This window comes from Salvelinus alpinus, chromosome 25 (genome assembly GCF_045679555.1).
Source record: "Salvelinus alpinus chromosome 25, SLU_Salpinus.1, whole genome shotgun sequence".
NCBI classification, from domain to species: Eukaryota; Metazoa; Chordata; class Actinopteri; order Salmoniformes; family Salmonidae; genus Salvelinus; species Salvelinus alpinus.
This window is the reverse complement of record NC_092110.1, coordinates 3,737,521-3,761,307: the sequence shown is the minus strand read 5'-3', so window position 1 is coordinate 3,761,307 and position 23,787 is coordinate 3,737,521. Positions and strand designations below refer to the sequence as shown.

The 23,787-nt window shown below is 41.1% G+C and overlaps 1 protein-coding gene across 6 annotated transcripts in view; it reads right to left on the bottom strand.

The window, feature by feature from the left end:
- Positions 1-23,787, bottom strand: part of LOC139553227 (SAM and SH3 domain-containing protein 1-like) — an 80,182-nt gene that overhangs the window by 24,322 nt on the left and 32,073 nt on the right. The window contains exon 1 of one of the 6 annotated variants that reach the window (XM_071365334.1): positions 7,127-7,282. The exons of the other annotated variants lie outside the window; for them this stretch is intronic. The gene's annotated coding sequence lies outside the window, so the exon portion shown is untranslated. Of the gene's footprint in view, positions 1-7,126; positions 7,283-23,787 lie in introns of those variants that run through there. 6 annotated transcript variants of the gene reach the window in all.

Genomic DNA, 23,787 nt, shown 5'->3' with positions numbered 1-23,787 from the left:
ACCGCTAGGCGCTACAGAAAGTGGTGAGTACGGCACAGTACGTCACTGGGGCCGAGCTCCCTGCCATCCAGGACATCTATACCAGGCGGTGTCAGAGGAAGGCCCCAAAAAATTGTCAAAGACTCCAGCCACCCAAACCATACTGTACTCTCCGCTACCACAAGGCAAGCGGTACCAGTGTACCAAGTCTGGAACCAACAGGACCCTGAACAGCTTTTACCCCAAAGCTATAGTGCAATCTGAAAGTATTCAGACCCCTTGACTTTCCACATTTTGTTACATTACAGCATTATTCTTAAAATTGCTTAAAGCTGTTTTTCCCTCCTCAATCTACGCACAATATACCATAACGAAAAAGCAAAGATGTATAAAAAAATTCTAAAAAAACCTTTAAATAAGTATTCAGACCCTTTACTCAGTACTTTGTTGAAGCACCTTTGGCAGCAATTACAGCCGGGTGTTCTTGGGTATGACGCTACAAGCTTGGCACACCTGTATTTGTGGAGTTTCCCCCATTCTTCTCTGCAGATCCTCCCAAGCTCCGTCAGGTTGGATGGGGAGCGTCGCAGCACAGCTATTTTCAGGTTTCTCAAGAGATGTTCGATCGGGTTCAAGTCCGGGCTCTGGCTGTCCGGGCTCTGGCTAACCCTTCTGGAAGGTTCTCTCATCTCCACAGAGGAACTCTGGAGCTCTGGCAGAGTGACCAACGGGTTCTTGGTCACCTCCCTGACCAATTTGGCTGGGCGGCCAGCTCTAGGAAGAGTCTTGGAGGTTCCAAACTTCTTCCTGTTCAGAATGATGGAGGCCATTGTTTTCTTAGGGACCTTCAGTGCTGCAGATTATCGATGGAAACAGGATGTTAACTCAGTTTCGAGTCTCACAGTAAAGGGTCTGAATACTTGTGTAAATAAGGTTTTATTTGTATACATTTGCAAACATTTCTAGAAATCTGTATTTGCTTTGTCATTATGAGGTATTGTGTGCAGATCGAAGAGAAAAAAAATATTTAATCAATTTTAGAATGAGTCTAAAGTAACAAAATGTGGAAAAAGGTAAGTGGTCTGAATACTTTCCGAATGCTAAACAAGACTGCTAAATGACTAATCAAATGGCTACCTGGACTACCTGCATCAACCCATTTTTTCAACTAACTCTTGCACTGACTATGCACACACAAAGGACTCTACCCACACACTCACAACACTCTGTATGCCCACACGCACATAACATGCGCACACATGCATACTGACGCCACACACACACACACTTTTACACTCACCACATACGCTGCGCCTACTGCTCCACATACGTTGCTGCTACAGCTCAGTCTAATATCTACCTAGTCACTTTACCCCTACTTATATGTACTTAGCTACCTCAATTACCTCATACCCCTGCACATCGACTCGGTACTGGTACTCTGTAAATAGCTATATCTATATCTAAATAGCTATATCTAAAAAAAAAAAAAAAATTTATTCATTATTGTTATTCACTGTGTATTTATTCCTCGTATCACTATTTTTTATATAGTTGCTTCAATCTTTAGCTCTGCATTGTTGAAAAAGGACACAAGTAAGCATTTCACCGTCGGTCTAAGCCGGTTGTTTATGAAGCATGTGACAAATACAATTTTATATCTTTGAAAAATTGTGAGTAGCAGCGCATTTATGAGCTCATCCAATGTAGATTAGGGGAGGGATATAGGCTACTGAATATAGCCTATTCACGTCGCAGTTAGAGCGGCTATTGTTTCCTCTCGCATGTAAGAAGACCAAAGCGAAAATAATATGATGATTGGTACACACAAGTGATGCTTCATGATAATCAGAAATGGATTTAACTTGAGCATTTTTGTCCAATAAACACATTTTGTCCAGTAAACGTTGGATGTATCAAATAATCGAACTCGGATTCAAACTGTAGCTCAAAACGCCCTTCGATGTAATATTTCATGCCGTTAGCTGTGGTTCCTAACTGTACTGTACGTAGGCTACAGTATGTCCTCTTTAGCCTGATACAGCACATGACAGGGGTTGTTGTGAGCACTCGAATGAGGCTATTACTGTCATCAGTCAGAACAGAGAAATAAACACTACCTCATTATATGCCCTGTCTCGTCAGACTACAGGCTTCCAGTACAAACACACAGGCAGTCAACTGAACTGACAAAGTTCAAATGGAATTCACCCCAACCCCAACCACATAAAGCATGCAGACACATTTAAGGGGTGATTTAGAACACATGATTGGGGTCAATTCCATTCCAATTCTTCCGTTTTAAATTCCTGAATTGAAATGGAATTTACCAACCCTACAACTAGATAAAAGTATAAAGACGACATGAATACATCTGAAAATATTAAAATCTGTTTATGAAATCTTATGAGTACATTTAAAAAGGGTATTCATCCCTCACACCACTCCCTTGTGTGTATGCAAATGTGTCTACACTTTGCCACAACCTCAGATCTAAACTCAGAAAAGATTCATCCGTTTCTTTTCATTTAAAAAAAGGGGGAATTTCAAGGGGTTCGCATGCTAATAGTTTGCCACAAACAGTAGTGATGGGTGAAAAAATATATATAGTTATACATCGGGATATTAGTTTTGATGATATATTGTATTGACAAAACCCCTTCATAGCTTGTTCTCCATCTTTCTAAACAGGGAGCCAATTTGTTTTCAGCACTTTTACTTCCATGACTGATCAAAATGTGTTCTCATGGCTCTCGTATCTCTGCAGCAGACATATGGTGAGCAATATGTTTGGAACACCTAAGTATCGTAATAATATTGTATCGTGAGGGCCTTGGTAATTCAAAACCCTCCCGAACAGACCTGTGTTGTGACTACCAATACTGTAGGCTGACTTGTCTCCTTCTCGTGGTATGGTACTGTGTGACTGACTGGCTCAACTGTCCAGAAAAGAGAACCATTCATTGATTTGCTTAAATGACATGATGCCATGAGGTCAGAAACAGCCTGTAATCCAGCTGCATACCAAATGAGACCCTATAATGGCCCATAAGGCTCTGGTCTAATATAGGGAATAAGGTGCCATTTGGGACGCAGGGCTTTTCTTTTCAACAGTTGAGTTGAGGAATGAATGAATAGGCTGTGGTCCAGTGAGAGGCATAGTACTGTTAGATCACAGACATATCGCCACTGCATGCTTCTCATAACCAGTCCATTGTGGTCTGACCACTTTATATCTCATGTCCCCCAGTGCTTATTTGGCACGGTATGCATGTTTCTGTTCAAAACAACATGTCCTACATCATCATAGCTAGTATACAGTACCAGTCAAAAGTTGACACACCAGGGTTTTTCTTTATTTGTACCATTTTCTACATTGTAGAATAACAGAAGACATCAACACTGTGAAATAACACATGGAATCATGTAGTAACCAAAAAAAAGTGTTAAACAAATCAAATGACATTTTATATTTGAGATTCTTCAAAGTAGCCACCCTTTGCCTTGATGACAGCTTTGCGCACACTTGGCATTCTCTCAACAAGCGTCTTGAGGTAGTCACCTGGAATGCATTTCAATTAACAGGTGTGCCTTGATAAAAGTTCATTTGTGGAATTTCTTTCCTTCTTAATGCGTTTGAGCCAATCAGTTGTGTTGTGACAAGGTAGGGGTGGTATACAGAAGATGGTCTTTTACCAAATAAGGCTAAGTCCATATTATGGCAAGAACAGCTCAAATAATAAAACGACAGTCCATCATTACTTTAAGACATGAAGGTCAGTCAATACGGAAAATGTCAACTTTGAAAGTTCATTCAAGTGCAGTCGCAAAAACCATCAAGCGATATGATGAAACTGGCTCTCATGAGGACCACCACAGGAAAGGAAAACCCAGAGTTACCTCTGCTGCAGAGGATAAGTTCATTTGAGTAATCAGCCTCAGAAAATGCAGGCCAAATAAATTCTTCAGAGTTCAAGTAACACACACATCTCAACAACTGTTCAGAGGAGACCGTGTGAATCAGGCCTTCATGGTCGAATTGCTGCAAAGAAACCACTACTAAAAAGGACACCAATAAGAAGAAGAAGAGACTTGCTTGGGCCAAGAAACCCGAGCAATGGACATAGGCCTTCGGGAAATCTGTCCTTTGGTCTGATGAGTCCAAATTTGAGACGTAAAGTATGTTAATGGATGAGCTCCGCATGTGTAGTTCCCATTGTGAAGCATGGAGGTGTGATGGTGCTTTGCTGGTGACACTGTTGTGATTTATTTCTAATTCAAGGCACACTTAACCAGCAGTGATACGCCATCCCATCTGGTTTGCGCTTAGTGGGACTATCATTTGTTTTTCAACTGGACAATGACTCAACACACCTCCAGGCTGTGTAAAGGCTATTTGACCAAGAAGGAGGGTGATGGAGTGCTGCATCAGATGACCTGGCCTTCAGAATCCCCCGACCAACTCAATTGAGATGATTTGGGATAAGTTGGACCGCAGAGTGAAGGAAAAGCAGCCATCAAGTGCTCAGCATATGTGGGAACTCCTTCAAGTCTGTTGGAAAAGCATTCCTCATGAAGCTGGTTGAGAGAATGCCAAGAGTGTGCAAAGCTGTCAAGGCAAAGGGTGGCTACTTTGAAGAATCTCAAATATATTTTGATATGTTTAACACTTTTTTGGTTACTACATGATTCCATATGTGTTATTTCATAGTTTTGATGTCTTCACTATTATTCTACAATGTAGAAAATAGTAAAAAGTAAAGAAAAACCCTTGAATGAGTGTGTCCAAACTTTTGACTGGTACTGTACTATATGGTCCCATGTGGCTGTTAGTAGAGAACGGCACTTGCAATGCCAGGGTTGTGAGTTCGATTCCCACTGGGGACCAGTATGAAAATGTATGTTGCTCTGAATAAGAGTGTCTACTAAAATGTATCGAAAAAAATAACTGTCTAGATGTCTTCACTTCTTACATTATGCTCTTGTGAATGTAACGTTCATGGTTAGATTTCTCATTCAAGATCATGCTCAATACTTTGTTGTGTATACAACAGTCTGATGCTTGTCAGTCAGAGAGTAGAGGGAAAGCCATCACCTGGCACCTTTGTTATGACACTCAGACAAACAGTAGGCCACAGTATGGATGGGTTGCAAATGCCCTGTGCATGTCCTGACAGGTGGAAACCCAATAGAAACTACTTAACAATAGCACCAGGGCTTCCTTACATCTCTAAACTAACTCTCTTTATAATAAAGCAGTAATTGAGGCAGCCCCTTGTAACAGGGTCTCGTCAGATCAGAGGAGTTAAAAGGAGAGTGTTGGTGTCACGTTACCGGCTGACAACGATTGGGTATGGAACATCTCTGTGAAGACAAACGATCTTCCTTGACTCGTGTCCTGAGGGTAGGTGTTATGGTAGATGTCGGTAAGAGCCGGGATAGGTGATATTTTAACGAGATCGAGGCAGAGAGAGAAAGGGAGGGGTTGTCCAGACGACAGAAAGAGAAAGAACAGTTATGAGTTGAACGTAACAGTACGCCAGTGGAAGGGAGGACTGTAGCAGGTGACCCAACTGTGAATTGTAGCCAAATCAATTGCAGTAATTCTGCTACTGATTTTCTGAAATGTTGTTAACAATTTGGTAACAGAATTTCATGTTTTAATCACTTAATAATTTATAAGTGTTGATATTACTTGGCAGGGGTCTTTACTTCAACATTTCTGTGTTTTGATGAATTTCTAATTCCTTTAGACTTTTTTTGGTTGATGTTTTCTAAAAAGACCCCTTTTTCATCTGAACAGAAATCAAAGCCTTTGCGTTTCTCTAATATTTAGGCTATACAATGGTTGACAAATGTATATACACACACTACCGGTCAAAAGTTTTAGAACGCCTGCTTATTTGAGCTGTTCTTGACATAATATGGTTTGGTCTTTTACCAAATAGGGCTATCTTCTGTATACCACCCCTACCTTGTCACAACACAACTGATTGGCTCAAACGCATTAAGGAGGAAAGAAATTCCACAAATTAACTTTTAACAAGGCACGCCTGTTAATTGAAAAGCATTCCGGGTGACTACCTCATGAAGCTGGTTGAGAAAATGCCAAGAGTGTGCAAATCTGTCATCAAGGCAAAGGGTGGCTATTTGAAGAATCTGAAATATATTTTGATTTGTTTAAAACTTTTTGGGTTACTACATGATTCCATATGTGTTATTTCATAGTGTTGATGTCTTCATTATTATGCTACAATGTAGAAAATAGTAAAAAATTAAGAAAAACCCTTTAATGAGTGTAGTCGGTGTTCTAAAACTTTTGACCGGTAGTGTGTGCCTTAAATTTCTCAAAAACAGACTCTTCGCTCTCGTTTGACTCCAGATTTGACAAGCGCCTATGAACTTCCCATGTTGGTGCTCATGGGTCCTTTTAGATGGAAAATGACCCGATGCACAAGGGCAAATTTTATTTCAACAGAACATTTTACAAAAACATTTACTTTGAGAGCAGTGCAGATGCAACGTTTGGAAACAGAATGACGGCTTGTGCCGCTGTCATTCTGTTACCAAACTTTGCATCTGCATTGTTCAAGAAAACGTGTTTTTGTAAAAATGTTCAGTGGAAAATTGTTAAAAGTCGCACTTGTGCACAGACTTGTATAGTTTGTTTAACTTAGCGATCATTGTTTTTTTTGTTTGGCATACATTTTACCGCATCCCTCTGATACCGTATAATTCTCCATATCCCTTTGTGTCATGTATCAACACAGTCTAATAACAGGGGACTGGGTCATACCATACATCATAGCTATCGTGTATACCACAACACAGTCTTTAAGCAGGGTCATACACACCATACACAACTTGGCGAAACAGGACAAAACTAAGGGAAGGAACCACAGATACAGCAAATAAGAGGTTAGCTCAAACTTCTCCACAGCCACGAAAGAAGTTTACATCATTAAAGAACTTCATGACTCTTTTAAGAAGGCTACCATCGGCAAACCAACACTTAGTTGAACAGCCTTAGTTAAACTTAACTTCCAATTGTATCGGCAAAAACCTAACAAAAAGAAAACTTATTTTCCTGCTGAGAGAAAGAGAGAGTAATGGGAAAAGAAAAGGGATCCTAAAATTCTAAACTCACCACAAGTTGGCAGCCTGTTTGTTATGTTCTCCAGTTGTGCTACACAGCTGGAACGACAGTCAGTCTCCTCTTTCTCTTTTCAAACTTGACTGAGTCCCCACTCAGAACAGTCAGGGGAGAACAATGCAACTCAAAGAGCAGTGTCCAGCACACATGAAATATAGCCAGGGGACGACCTCAGAATGACGCTGGAGCTGCAGTGAGGGTGGGGCTCCGTGTGTGGCTGTGTGTGTGTGGCTGCTGTAAGGAACGGGGTGGAGCTCGCTGCCCCAGCTGCAAGGACAGCACACTACCATACACACTGACTCACTGCTCGATAACATACACCACTGAGTGTTAGGATATCTTCGGTGTGTAACAAGATCTCACGGTTTGACACTGTCTGACTTCAGTATTCAACATTTGTCGGGGGGGGTGGGGGGGGGGGGTCAAATTATATGTAGGCATTCATTCCGATTGGTTAAGGGTTACGTTTTTGGATAGGGTTAAAACAGAAACAACTCGACCGCTAAGTTTAGGCATTAATTCCAAATGATTAAGGTAAGGGTTAAGGCTCGGGTAAACACAAAAAAATAAGAGTGCCAAGCACTGGGATTGAACCCGTGATCCTCGGAGACGGAGCTCGCGGCTTACACCCATCCACCATCCCTAGCAAGCCACGAGCATACTTGATGGTAAGTGCTCACCTTTGCCCCTAGAGGCCAGTACTGAATACCTGGACGAATGTTGAATATTGCATTGGATCTGGAGTGACCTGCCTGCTGTGTGTAACACATGTATCCTCCCAACAAACTCCTGCCGTTTTACGAGTTTTAACCACAAAAAGGTTATTCAAGCACGGATGAGGACTTTCTACCAGAAATATTTGACGCTAAATGAGTATGGTGCAAAATGAACTTAGAAACAAGCAGAAAAGGGGCAAGATTTAGTGATGCTCATTCAACCCAACGTCTCAATGACCACCAGCAGAGGGCAGCAAAAGGCAACAACTAGCCCATCCAGAGATTCTCCCCTTCTTGGTTCACAGAGGGTGAAGGAAACTGAGGAGAGATCATGGGGCCAGGCTTCTGGTCGGGAAGGACGCGTTCCACTGTGCTCAGAGTACTTTTGGTACTGCGGTTTAGCTGGTTGAGCCCAAAAAGGATCATTCACATAGAGAAGTTCAATAAAAAAAAATCCTAAAAAGACACCTTGGTTATCACCTTTGTGCCAAAAATACCCATATAATTTTTTCCAGTAATTGTCTTCGAGGCCGATTTTCTTTCTCCATCACGGACAGCCAAAGGTATTAACATTTTATATGATCATCCAATGTCTGCCATGCTTCTGGATGAAGTGCGCACTGAGTGCTAATGCGCAAGTGTTATCGTCTCTGTAAAGCAGATGTCAACGACCACCGGAACGGTGTACGTGAACGCGAGTAGATTACCTTGAAAACAACCGTCGGCCATCAGTGGGAAGCCTTTCTAAAAAGTTAATTGAAAAAGTATTCTAAAGAAATACATACTATTCAAGATGACAAAGCATAACGTATTTATGAGATGAACAACTATTTATGGACAAAGGGTGCCAATCTCAACAGCCTCTGGTGAGAAGCTCTTAATCCTCATAAAACAAACATCAATCACAATCAATAAACATCTACAGGTAAAATCAACAAAGTCCGATTTACAGGTATAGAACAGTTTACTGCACTAATAAAATCACCACAGTAAGACTCTGGAGATTAACAGTATGATGCCTTTCCTTGAGGGGTCAAGGACTAAATTCAACATTTTTGATATCCACAACAAATATGCATATCTTTGTTTGACCTTCTGTGACTGGCCCCAATATAAGCCTACTCGCGCCTACTGTATGAGACAAAGGGTGGGAAAATCCTGTGTCTGTCTTCTAATATTAACCCCAGTATCTCCAGCGTACATCATAGCTATTTAAAAAATAAAAAATAAACATTATTGAACCTTTATTTAACTAGGCAAGTCAGTTAAGAACAAATTCTTATTTACAATGACGGCCTACAACAGCCAAAACCGGACGACGCTGGCCACTGCCCTTTGGGACTCCCAATCATGGCCGGTTGTGATACAGCCTGGATTCAAACCAGGGTGTCTGTAGTGACACCTCTAGCACTGAGTTGCAGTGCCTTAGACCGCTGCGCCACTCAGGAGCTATGGCAGGGTAGCCAGGAACACAGTCATTAGATCGGTGCCAGAGACTATAGAGCAGGGGCAGATGGGGTGAGGCAGGTACAAGCTGCCTACAGCCCCCACCACACACATACGCGCACGCACACGGCAACGCTAGGCAGCTTGTGCCAGAGGGCAGTTTTCCGCCTGGATACACAGCGCAGGGTGTCACCTCAGTGCACCAGGGGACCGGGGATGGACAGGCGGAGGTATGCTGTCTGTCTGGGTCTGCCAGTTCCCCCTGAATATGATCATAAACTCCCCTGACTTCATCTGCACCGGGCTGGTAGGAGTCTGTTTACCTTAGCGATGAAGCCTTAGGAGCTCAGTCTGTCTGTAAAGGGGTACAAGAATGTCTTAAAACTTCTATTAAATACATTTTAAAAGACTGTGAAAGATGCAGATTGAGAGCAAGAAGACTTCCACGTTTACCGTTTTAGTGTGAGAGAGAGGTGCACAGTATGTGGATGGCCCCCCCAACAAGAGAACAGGAGAACCTGTAGAGGCTAGCTGCTCTAAGTGGATTTTGACCCAAATGAGGCCTGAGGTTGATGAGGGACCACTGTGACACGCTGTCACTCAGTCACAGCAACAAACTGCATTTTGAAAAGAGTGCTTATTCATTCTGACCTAGTCTGAAATCACATTAACAGTATCCCTCTATCTCCCCACCCTCGCCCTCTATCATCTTCCCTTCCTTCCCTCTCTCTTAACATCACCCTTCTCCCATCCACACAGACATGGACTGTTTACAATACAATAAGAGACAATAGACCAGCATTACCACACAGAAAAATCAAGTACGTTAGTCCTTGTCATAATGTTATGCATATCAGCCACTGATGCCCTCTCCTGCATGAGCTCCTCCACATAGAGGCTGTTGCTATATGGAAGAACATCCCACAGCGGGTGGCTGCTAATACATTTATTTTCTAATATAATTTCTTTAAAGGAATCACGGATAAAACAGAACTGTTGAAAAGGGCCTGAACGAAACTCTAAAAGAAGATGGGGAATAAGTGGAACAAACGCTGAGCATTTCTAACAAGCGGACAGAATGTCCCAAAAATATCTCCACAGACAAGAGATCCCCCTTTAAAATTCAACGAGAGAGAGCGAGGCACATGGAGAGAGAGCGAGAGACACACAGAAATAGAGGGGGTAGTTGTCCCACTGTATGGTTAAGGAGCCTGCCAGTGGATTGTTCCTGGCCCTAAACAATGTTAAATTCAGAGGTGCAGAAATCATTTCATCTGGCTTCATGCAATGGTAATCAACCGACATGGTGTCTGTGTCCCAAATGGTACCCTATTCCCATTTGGGACAAATCCAGTGAGTCCCCTGAGATTTCAGCAGGCCATCCACAACATTTTGGTTTGCAGTGTTAATATTTGTGGGAATTAACTTCTCTACTAGACCAACACCTTGGGAGAGGCAAAGAAAGAGCTCCCAGGAGAGACAGGGAAGCTGTCAATCTTGTTATAACATGCTAGATAAGGCTGCAAACCAATGGAACAGAAAATAAACATTCATTAAGATTCAATGAAACCTACAATCAACATGTTGTACATTTGTTTTACATTTTATTTCACCTTTAATGAACCAGGTAGGCAAGTTGAGAACAAGTTCTCATTTACAATCCAGTGAAAAGATTTCTACCTTCCTGAAATGATGCACAGTGTATTTGGCCACTGTGTACAATTTTACATTTTATAATTTCACAGTTTATCTATTAGCTACAAAGACTCAGAGATATTGCTCATTAATCCTCAAACGTTGAAATATGACATTGACCATTTCTCATCAAGACCTTACTTTCATTTTAGAGCTATTAAAAGTGTGTTTAATACAAACTGCAACAGAGGTCCACTTAGAGAAAGATTTAGAATTCACAACCATTAATTGTTCATTTCCCCATCTTTTCTGCGTGAATCCTTTTGGTTGAACTATTCTGCATTATTCAGGATGATGATATTTTCATAAGTTTGTCACTCAGTTGGATCTTATCCATTTCGATTGGAAACGGTCTCATTTGATTGGAAATATGAAATGGAATGCATGTTATTGTATCTTTCTTTCAGCCTCACAATCTCAACCAACACTAGCTGGAAACATAGCAGGAGACTGGTGGTGACTGGTGGTCTATGCATTGAAGTGACTGAACACACATTGACAGGTTTAAACCAGCCAAATGTGAGTCGCTCACACAGAGGCCTATGCTAGATATTGAATAAAATAATTGTTTTTTCTTTTAGTAACCTGGTCATAGATCTTATCTAGCTGTATTCCCAGTCATGTGACATCCATAGATTAGAGCCTAAATTAATTTAGTTAAATTGACTGATTTCCTTATATGAACTGTAAATTTGTCAAATCTTTAAAATTGTGGCGTGTGGCGTTTATATTTTTTGTTCAGTGTAGCTGTGGAGGATGTCGTCCTTGGGAGGACAGACGGAAAAAGGAGATGGGAAGGCTGAGAGTCAGTCTACTGAAGATCTATACGAAGAGTACTAGGCGCGAAACTTATTTCCACCATTCGTTATTTTATCAAAATCATTCAATCAAAGCACGTTTTCACCTGATTAAGCAGAAACCGGGTTTAATATATATATATTTTTCTTTAAGTATAATTTATATTCCTAAAACATATATTGAAAATTATACTGTTGCTGCTTGCTCGTCAAATATTTGATTTCTAGCCAGGAGTCACAAACACCGGTTTTAAAATGTCCAAATTCATAATCAAATGCTGAAATAGATTGTGATATCTTGAAGACCAAAACATAAAAATGACTCCCTACACATACATTATCACACTTGTGACTTAAAATCGGGCTAAATTAGAACCTTAAAAAAAGCACACTCACCAACATTCACCAAGTGGCCACTCCAAACTTGGAATTCATTAGCTTGTTCTACTATAAATCAATAGCCTGTGCAAATTAATTAACTCAAATATATTTTTCATACAATATTTATGTGATTAGGACAACTTCTGCGACGTACCGTTTGCACTCTTCTCAAAGACAAACCACAATATACTCGAGTATACTACATGCCTTCAGCAAGTATTCATACCCCTTCAATTATTCCACGTTTGTTACAGCCTGAATTCAAAATGGATTAAATATACATTTTCAACCATCTACACGCACACTACACCTTACAATGAAAGTGAAAACATGTTTTTAGAAATGTTTGCACATTTCTTGTAAAAGAAACACAGAAATATCACATTGAAATAAGTATTCACACCCTTTTGATACGACGCTCCAAATTGAGCTCAGGTGCATCCAACTTCCTTCGATCATCCTTGAGACGTCACTACAACTTGGAGTCCACCTGTGGCCAATTCAATTGTTTGGACATGATTTAGAAAAGAAACACACCCGTTTACAGAAGATCCCACAGTTGACAGTGCATGCCAAAGCAGAAACTATACCATGAAGTCCAAGGAACTGTCCGTAGATCTCCGAGAGAGATTTGTGATGGGACATATCTGGGGAAGGGTAAAGAACAATTTCAAGAGTGTTGAAAGTTTCCAAGAGCACAGTGGTCTCCATCACTGGGAAATTGAAGAAAATATGGTACTACCCAGACCAAACTGAGAAACCGAGTAAGAAGGTGACTAAGAACCCAATTACCACTCTGACTGAACTACAGAGGTCCTCGGCTGAGATGGGAGAACCTGCCAGAAGGACAATAGTATCTACAGCACCTCACCAATCTGGGCTTTATGGAAGTGGCCAGATGGAAGCCTGTCCTGAGAAAAAGGCTCATCACCCGTCTAACACCATACCTACCGTGAAGCATCATGCTATGGGGATGCTTATCAGGGGCAGGGACTGAGAGACTGGGAAGGATAGAGTGAACAATTCATGGAACCAAATACAGGCAAATCCTTTGAGATCTGGAGGCGAAAGAAGCAAAACCTCCAGGGCGCCCTATTGTAGCGGGCATTGATGCAGTAACGACCCCTTTATCGACTTTGTTGACTTTTTTATTAGACCAATCGCAGAACAGCTCCCCCCCTTTGTAAAGGACACCAGCAGTATGATCTCTATTATTGAATCTCTTGATCCTCTCCCGGATAATACCTTGTTAGTTACTTTTGATGACGTTGAGTCGTTCTACACGAATATTCCACACGAGGGCATTATTGAAGCCATGGAACATTTTGTTCTGCAACGTGACCCTGTAACGTGATGCATTATAACATTGGCTGAAATAGTACACACACACACACACAACTTCATGTTTCTAAATTATTTCTTTATTCAGACGAAGGGTACTGCTATGGGATCCCCTATGGCTCTTAACTATGCTAATTTGTATGTGGGTTACATTGAGAAACAGTCAATTTTCAACCCTCTCAAACGTTTTCTTGCCTAACATTTGGAAAAGGTACATTGATTATATTTTTTGTTCTATGGAGGGGTGATGCATAACAGCTCCAGGAATTCCATGCTTTTCTTAACTCTTGTTCTGAGCACCTGAGATTTACTATGTAGTTTGACACACGTCAAATCAGTTTCCTTGATCTTCTGATTTTGGGTGAGGATAATGTTCTATTCACTGACCTTTACAGGAAACCTACTGATCGTAACAGTTTGAGGGCTGATAGTGGTCACCCACTTCCCTTGAAAAACAGTTTGGCCTACAGCCAATTCTGTCTAATCAAAAAAATTAGCAAAAAACATTGATTGACAGAAATATGTCTGAGAAACAAAGAAAATAAGGAGGGGGTACAAAAATTGTCAAATTAATACTGCCATTGAGAACATTCAAAACAAATCTAGACATGATCTCTTTCAAGGACAGTCTCGCAAAAATAAGCATTCTTGCGTTCTAACTACCCGCTATTCAAAGTGCTCTGAACAAATTAAGGGAATAGTTCAAACATTGGCACATTCTAAGATCCGATGACAGTATCGGTAATGTGTTTTCGGACCCTCCCTTGGTCGTATTCTCACAGGGCAGAAATCGGAACTCATTTGGTCAACTCTGATTTAGCCCCCCAAAATATCCCTGCACAACATTTATTTGTGCCTCTACCGAATGGAAACTACAAGTGTAATGGCTGCTTTCAATGCAATGGCACTTACAAATGTAGATCCTTCAAAAAAAGGACACCGATCCCAATCAAAAGGTGTAATCACGTGCTCCACTAAGGTATTTGTCTTAACTTATCTGTACGTGGATAAAACAAAGCGCGAATTAAAAGCGCGAATCTCGGAGCAATGTAGCACCATTAGGTGCAGGAACTCGACTTACCCAGTTGCGGCCCACTTTTTGGAAGCGAACCACTCGATTTCGTCCCGTCGGCATTGAACATGTCACCCTCCCTAGGAGAGGGGGGGACCTTGACAATTTATTGTTAAAACGAGAGGCTGCCTGGATCTTTCATTTTAAAAAGACCCTTGCTCCCTTCGGTCTCAACATATATTTTGATCTTTAACTATTAATTTTAAATGTTTTGTAGGCCTATGTAGCCAAATTGTATCTATGATCGTATGCTATCATTCATGTTTTTTGTATGTTATTTTTTATATCTGAGAATTAACCAATGATATCAGGCCACACCCGGCCATGATTACAGACACCTGTGTGTGTCCTTTGACACTATAAAACTAGTGACCTGCAGTGTTTGTCATTATACCCTGATGAAGACAGCTTGCCTGTCGAAACGTTGGATATTAGATTATTAAATTATTGCATCTGAGCTCCTAGTGTGCGGTTCTCCATTTCTTTTGCAAATCCTTGATAAGAACCTGCTTCAGAGTGCAAACAAACTTAGACTGAGATTTCCATTTCACCAGGACAACGACCCCAAGCACACAGCCAAAGCAACACTGGAATAGCTTCAGAACAAGAATGTGAAAGTCCTTCAAAGTAGCCCAGCCAAAGCCCAGACTTGAATCCCATGGAAAATCTGTGGAAAGACTTGAAGGCTGCTGTTCACCGCCGCTCCCCATCTAATTTAAGAGCTTGAGAAAATCTGACTCAGGGGTGTGAATACTTCTGTAAATTTACATTTTAGTCATTTAGCAGACGCTCTTATCCAGAGCGACTTACAGTAGAGTGCATACATTTTATTACATTTTTACATACTGAGACAAGGATATCCCTACCGGCCAAGAGCAGACGCTCTTATCCAGAGCGACTTACAGTAGAGTGCATACATTTTATTACATTTTTTTTTTTTTTTTTTTTTACATACTGAGACAAGGATCCCTACCCCTACCGGCCAAACCCTCCCTAACCCGGACGACGCTATGCCAATTGTGCGTCGCCCCACGGATCTCCCGGTTGCGGCCGGCTGCGACAGAGCCTGGGCGCGAACCCAGAGACTCTGGTGGCGCAGCTAGCACTGCGATGCAGTGCCCTAGACCACTGCGCCACCCGGGAGACGAGAATGAGAAGCGTTTCATTTTCAACAAATTTGCTAAACTTTCCAAAAACATGTTTTCACTTTGTCATTATGGGGTATTGTATGTAGATGCAGGACATTTGTATTCAGGCTGTAACAAAATGTGGAATAAGTCAAGGGGTATGAATACTTCCTGAAGGCGCCGTACCTGTCGATTGATGAGAACCTGTCCTGGCCATTTATCAACTCATCTCCTTGTGCCCACAATGTTTACGGTAGATGGCCAACACGAAAAAAGGAAACGCAACAATTAACTGGATCATTTTTAATGACTTATCACCTCACAGGTAATTCTATATAGCGACAGGGGTTGGCTTTCATTTAAGTGATACAGTAGCTTGACCGTCAAATCTGTCTATTTGTTCGTGACCAGTGACTTTTATACAAAGAGCACTCAATTACCTGTGCCATTTGAGTTTGAAAATGACAACTGCTTTCTAAGTCCTGGGACAGACAGGCACTTATGATAAAAGCAACGAAACTCAACGAAATAATCTGTTTTAAAGCGTCAATTTAGTATAATCTTGATGACTAAATGTTTATATTTACATCACCAATCAGGTAAAAAGTATGTGTAATCCACACTGTGGTGAAAATGCAAGCTTGTGTATAGGTAGTAACACAGTGTCCACATTAGGAAAATTGGTGCAATATAAAATTATTTAATATGGCAAAATAATTTAACATGTCAATTTAGGATAATAGTAGGTTGCCCACTCACAAGCTATTGCAACAATTACATCTAATTCTATTTAATAATTTAGAGAGTTTAAAAATGCACTCAAACAATTTAACCAGGCACTCTAGGCTAGAGCTCCCACAGTGTCTGAGCAGCAGCCTGAACGCTCGACGTCACTACCACACACACACTTTGGAGACAATCTTCCCAGCGCTGTAGTGAGGTCTGTGGGCGCTTGTAGTTGTCAAAAAAAGAGTGTGTAGAAAGGGGATGTAGGAACATTTTAAGTACATTAGCGGGGCGTTAGGTTCCATCTCCTGAAAAATATATCTCCCAGAGGGAAGAGACAGGCTTTCACTTAGGACTCTCCCACAGCTCAGAACACTACCACAGAAGAGAGAATGAGTGACTGTGAAAGAGGGACAGAAAGAGGAGAGACAGTCTTAATGTGAATGAGCTCCTTTTCAATAACTACGAGCTCCATGCTTGCTCATTCTCCTTCACAGCACAGCCAAAAGCATCGAGTTCACATTCTTTTACTTCAGTCAGTTCGATGATACTTATTTTAGTGATTGAAATTAAAGTCCTTTAGTCTCTGGTGCCGTGAGCCTTTCAAACAGACCCTCTAGTTCTCAGCACATTAGCTGCGTCACAAATGACACCCAATTCCCAAAATATTGCAATACTTTTGACCAGAGCTTCAAAATGGGCCACAGTTTTTAATCTCATCTAGATTGAGATCTTCATTATCTCAATCACTGCACACCAGCCAGTTTGTCTTCGTGTGCTACCGTGTCTCTTAAAAAGGTCCAACAGAGTACCACAGTATAAGTCATAATACCCATAAACGCTAGCGGTCAAAACAGGGAAATGTTTCAAATCGTTTTCCACCATTAGTTTTCCCCTTAAGGGATTTTAGAAACATTTTAAAATGAGGGCTGTGTTTTGTTTAGGCCTACCCTGGCCTGATGTTTTGATAACCGATTAAATCTCTCTAGGACAAGGTGACGTATGTGTATATGCATGCATGCATGCTAATTAGCTGCTAATGTGGCTATCATAAAGAACTACAAATACCATGATGATCTGGACGAGGCTGGCGAATCAAGGCAAAGTTACAAATATCTGGATGAACAATCGAATGTTAGCTAAATGTAGTAATGAATTGGCTACATTTCCTTAAATTGACAATTATGTGAACTGTCTTGTGCAAGTTTTAAAATTGAGCTTGCAGGGATTTGTAGTTTTGCATGTCGTCTACTTTGATGCTAATTAGCATTTTTGAATCAGAGCAAGTAGAGCCAGATATTGATAAAAGCTAATTACCTTGTCCAAGAGATTTACACGGTTATTTGACCACTAGGTTTTATGACACCTCCACTGTGGGGCTCTATTAAAACCTCTACAGGATCGGTGTCCTCCCCGCGGGATGGTTGAGCTAACGTAGGCTAATGCGATTAGCATGAGGTTGTAAGTAACAAGAATATTTCCCAGGACATAGACATATCTGATATTGGCAGAAAGCTTAAATTCTTGTTAAACTAACTGCACTGTCCAATTTACAGTAGCTATTACAGTTAAATAATACTATGCTATTGTGTGAGGAGTGCACAATTCTTAACTTAAATGTATGAATAAACCAATTAGGAACATTTGGGCAGTCTTGATTAGAGGTTGACAGATGAATTGGCATGGCCGATTAATTAGGGCCGATTTCAAGTTTTCATAACAATCGGTAATCTGCATTTTTCGACGCCGATTACATTGCAATCCAAGAGGAAACTGCGTGGCAGGCTGACCAAAAGGACCTTGTGGCTGCAAGGTGTCAAGGTAAATTGCTAGCTAGCATTAAACTTATCTTATAAAAAACAATCAATCTTCACATAAATCACTAGTTAACTATACATGGTTGATGATATTACTAGGTTAACTAGCTTGTCCTGCGTTGCATATAATCAATGCGGTGCCTGTTCATTTATCATCAAATCACAGCCTACTTCAACTTTGCCAAACGGGTGTTGATTTAACAAAAGCGCATTTGCGAAAAAAGCACTTTCGATTCACAAATGTACCTAACCATAAACATCAATGCCTTTCTTAAAATCAATACACACAAGTATATTTTTTTAAACATGCATATTTAGTTAAAATAAATGCATGTTAGCTTGGCAATATTAACTAGGGAAATTGTGTCACTTCTCTTGCGTTCAGTACAAGCAGAGTCAGGGTGTATGCAACAGTTTGGGCCGCCTGGCTCATTGCGAACTGTGTTTCTTCCTAACAAAGACCGTAATTAATTTGCCAGAATTTTACATAATTATGACATAACATTGCACAACCTTCAATGTAACAGCAATATTTAGACTTAAGGTTGCCACCCGTTCGACAAAATACGGCATGGTTCCATATTTCACTGAAAGATTAAACGTTTTGTTTTCGAAATTATAGTTACTGGATTTGACCATGTTAATGACCAAAGGCTCGTATTTCGGTGTTCATTATAATTAAGTCTATGATTTGATAGAGCAGTCTGAGCGGTGGTAGGCAGCAGCAGGCTCGTAGGCATTCATTCAAACAGCACTTTACTGCGTTTGCGAGCAGCTCTTAGCAATGCTTGATGCACAGTGCGGTTTATGACTTCAAGCCCATCAACTCCCGAGATTAGGCTGGCAATACTAAAGGGCATATAAGAACAACCAATAGTCAAAGGTATATGAAATACAAATGTTATAGAGAGAAATAGTAGACGGGTCATAATTCCTATAATAACTACAACCTAAAACTTCTTAACTGGGTATATTGAAACACCAGCTTTCATATGTTCTATGTTATGAGCAAGGAACTTAAATGCTAGTAGTTTGTTTTACATGGCACATATTGCACTTTTACTTTCTTCTCCAACACTGTGGTTTTGCATTATTTAAACCAAATTGAACATGTTTCATTATTTATTTGAAACTAAATAGATTATTTATGTATTATATTAAAAGGGTTCTTTGTTCATTCAGTATTGTTGTAATTGTCATTATTACAATTTGTATATATATACTGCTCAAAAAAATAAAGGGAACACAAAAATAACACATCCTAGATCTGAATGAATGAAATATTCTTATTAAATACTTTTTTCTTTACATAGTTGAATGTCCTGACAACAAAATCACACAAAAATTATCAATGGAAATCAAATTTATCAACCCATGGAGGTCTGGATTTGGAGTCACACTCAAAATTAAAGTGGAAAACCACACTACAGGCTGATCCAACTTTGATGTAATGTCCTTAAAACAAGTCAAAATGAGGCTCAGTAGTGTGTGTGGCCTCCACGTGCCTGTATGACCTCCCTACAACGCCTGGGCATGCTCCTGATGAGGTGGCGGATGGTCTCCTGAGGGATCTCCTCCCAGACCTGGACTAAAGCATCCGCCAACTCCTGGACAGTCTGTGGTGCAACGTGGCGTTGGTGGAAGGAGCGAGACATGATGTCCCAGATGTGCTCAATTGGATTCAGGTCTGGGGAACGGGCGGGCCAGTCCATAGCATCAATGCCTTCCTCTTGCAGGAACTGCTGACACACTCCAGCCACATGAGGTCTAGCATTGTCTTGCATTAGGAGGAGCCCAGGGCAAACCACACCAGCATATGGTCTCACAAGGGGTCTGAGGATCTCATCTCGGTACCTAATGGCAGTCAGGCTACCTCTGGCGAGCACACGGAGGGCTGTGCGGCCCCCCAAAGAAATGCCACCCCACACCATGACTGACCCACCGCCAAACCGGTCATGCTGGAGAATGTTGCAGGCAGCAGAACGTTCTCCACGGCGTCTCCAGACTCTGTCACGTCTGTCACATGTCCTCACTGTGAACCTGCTTTCATCTGTGAAGAGCACAGGGCGCCAGTGGCGAATTTGCCAATCTTGGAGTTCTCTGGCAAATGCCAAACGTCCTGCACGGTGTTGGGCTGTAAGCACAACCCCCACCTGTGGACGTCGGGCCCTCATACCACCCTCATGGAGTCTGTTTCTGACCGTTTGAGCAGACACATGCACATTTGTGGCCTGCTGGAGGTCATTTTGCAGGGCTCTGGCAGTGCTCCTCCTGCTCCTCCTTGCACAAAGGCGGAGGTAGCGGTCCTGCTGCTGGGTTGTTGCCCTCCTACGGCCTCCTCCACGTCTCCTGATGTACTGGCCTGTCTCCTGGTAGCGCCTCCATGCTCTGGACACTACGCTGACAGACACAGCAAACCTTCTTGCCACAGCTCACATTGATGTGCCATCCTGGATGAGCTGCACTACCTGAGCCACTTGTGTGGGTTGTAGACTCCGTCTCATGCTACCACTAGAGTGAAAGCAGCGCCAGCATTCAAAAGTGACCAAAACATCAGCCAGGAAGCATAGGAACTGAGAAGTGGTCTGTGGTCACCACCTGCAGAACCACTCCTTTATTGGGGGTGTCTTGCTAATTGCCTATAATTTCCACCTGTTGTCTATTCCATTTGCACAACAGCATGTGAAATTTATTGTCAATCAGTGTTGCTTCCTAAGTGGACAGTTTGATTTCACAGAAGTGTGATTGACTTGGAGTTACATTGTGTTGTTTAAGTGTTCCATTTATTTTTTTGAGCAGTGTATATATATATATACACATATACACACACACACAAATAATCGGTATCGGTGTTAAAATCATAAACGGTCGACCTCTAGTCTTGATACAACATTTGTATGCAATGGTTCATTGAATCAGTATAAAACTTTGCACATACAGTGGAAGTCGGAAGTGTACATACACCTTAGCCAAATACATTTAAACTCAGTTTTTCACAATTCCTGACATTTAATCCTAGTAAACATTCCCTATCTTAGGTCAGTTAGGATCACTACTGTATTTTAAGAATGTGAAATGTCAGAATAATAGTAGAGAGAATGATTTATTTCAGCTTTTATTTCTTTCATCACATTCCCAGTGGGTCAGAAGTCTACATACACTCAATTAGTATTTGGTAGCATTGCCTTTAAATTGTTTAACTTGGGTCAAACGTTGAGTATCCTTCCACAAACTTCCCACAATAAGTTGGGTGAATTTTGGCCCATTCCTCTTGACAGAGCTGGTGTAACTGAGTCAGGTTGGTAGGTCTCCTTGCTTGCACACGCCTTTTCAGTTCTGCCCACAAATTTCTATAGGATTGAGGTCAGGGCTTTGTGATGGCCACTCCAATACCTTGACTTTGTTGTCCTTAAGCCATTTTTCCACAACGTTGGAAGTATGCTTGGGGTCATTGTCCATTTGGAAGACCCATTTGCAACCAAGCTTTAACTTCCTGACTGATGTCTTGAGCTGTTGCTTCGATATATCCTCATGATGCCATCTATTTTGTGAAGTGCACCAATCCCTCTTGCAGCAAAGCACCCCCACAACATGATGCTGCCACCCCCGTGCTTCACGGTCGGGATGTTGTTCTTCGACTTGCAAGCCTCACCCTTTTTCCTCCAAACATAACGATGGTCATTATGGCCAAACAGTTCTATTTTTGTTTCATCAGACCAGATGACATTTCTCCAAAAAGTACGATCTTTGTCCCCATGTGCAGTAGCAAACCGTAGTCTGGCTTTTTTGTGGCGGTCCTTGCTGAGCGGCCTTTCAGGTTATGTTGATATAGGACTCATTTTACTGTGGATATAGATACTTTTGTACCTGTTTCCTCCAGCACCTTCACAAGGTCCTTTGTTTTTCTGGGATTGAGTTGCACTTTTCGCACTAAAGTACGTTCATCTCTAGGAGACAGAACGCGTCTCCTTCCTGAGCGGTATGACGGCTGCGTGGTCCCATGGTGTTTATACTTGCGTACTATTGTTTGTACAGATGAACATGGTACCTTCAGGCATTTGGAAATTGCTCCCAAGGATGAACCAGACTTGTGGAGGTCTACAATTTTTTTCTGAGGTCTTGGCTGATTTCTTTTGATTTTCCCATGATGTCAAGCAAAGAGGCACTGAGTTTGAAGGTAGGCCTTGAAGTACATCCACAGGTACACCTCCAATTGACTCAAATGATGTCAAGTAACCTATCAGAAGCTTCTAAAGCCATGTCAATTTTCTGGAATTTTCCAAGCTGTTTAAAGGCAACTTAGTGTATGTAAACTTCTGACCCACTGGAATTGTGATACAGTGAATGACAAGTGAAATAAATGTCTGTAAACAATTGTTGGAAAAATTACTTGTGTCATGCAAAGTAGATGTCCTAACCGACTTGCCAAAACTCTAGTTTGTTAACAAGAAATTTGTGGAGTGGTTGAAAAAGGAGTTTGTGACTCCAACCTAAGTGTATGTAAACTTCCAACTTCACTAATGTACACTGCTGCCATTTAGTGGCCAAAATCTAAATTGTGCCTGGGCTGGAATCATACATTATGGCCTTTTTCTTGCATTTCAAAGATGCTACAAAAAAACCTGCATGTTTTTATATTTGTATAGCTGTTACCAGATCTGTGTCATATTCTCCTACATTTAACATTTCCACAAACTTCAAAGTGTTTCCTTTCAAACTGTATCAAGAATATGCATATCCTTGCTTCAGGTCCTGAGCTACAGGCAGTTAGATTTGGGTATGTCATTTTATGTGAAAATTTAAAAAAGGGGTGGATCCTTAAGAGGTTTTATCATTTCTGGGTAACAATTAAGTACCTTACTGTAATTGTTTTGAATAAAATGGTCAAAAGAAACAAAAATAGTTTCTTAGCAAAGAACAATTTCTCAGGCAAGAATTTTGTTCGTTTGACTGGACTGGGCCTTTAAAAGATGCACTATGCAGATATCGCTCTGCCATTTCCTGTATGCAAAAATTCTAATAGTTTGCCTAATTTCAGTTGGTGTGACAAAACAAGCAAGTATAGTGTACAGAGCCATTGTACCATTTAAACCGCTGTGAAATATCTTTGCTATAACCAAAAATATTGTGTTTTCAGCTGTTTGAAGCTGGTAAAAGACGCAAAAACAAAACTTGAACAGGAAGCATAGAAATAGTACACCAAAAGTCCATTATATCAGGAAACACATTAAGCCACGTACAAAAATATGGGATGCATGAATAAATCCTGTATTCTAAATTTAGTGCGTCTAAAATGTGGAGATTGTGTCTTGGAGATATGGCCACATTTGACTAAAAGTATCTCCGTCAAAGAATTTAGATCAAGGTACGGTGAGTTTACACATTTTCGTTACGAGTAGGTGAGCTCTGCGGAAATTGAACCCACATCCTTCACATAGCTAGAGCCATGGTCTTACCAACTGAACCAAACAGGACCACAGAGAGAGAGATAGAGACCCAGGTATATGCAAGTCAGAGACGGGACAATTCTTTAAAAA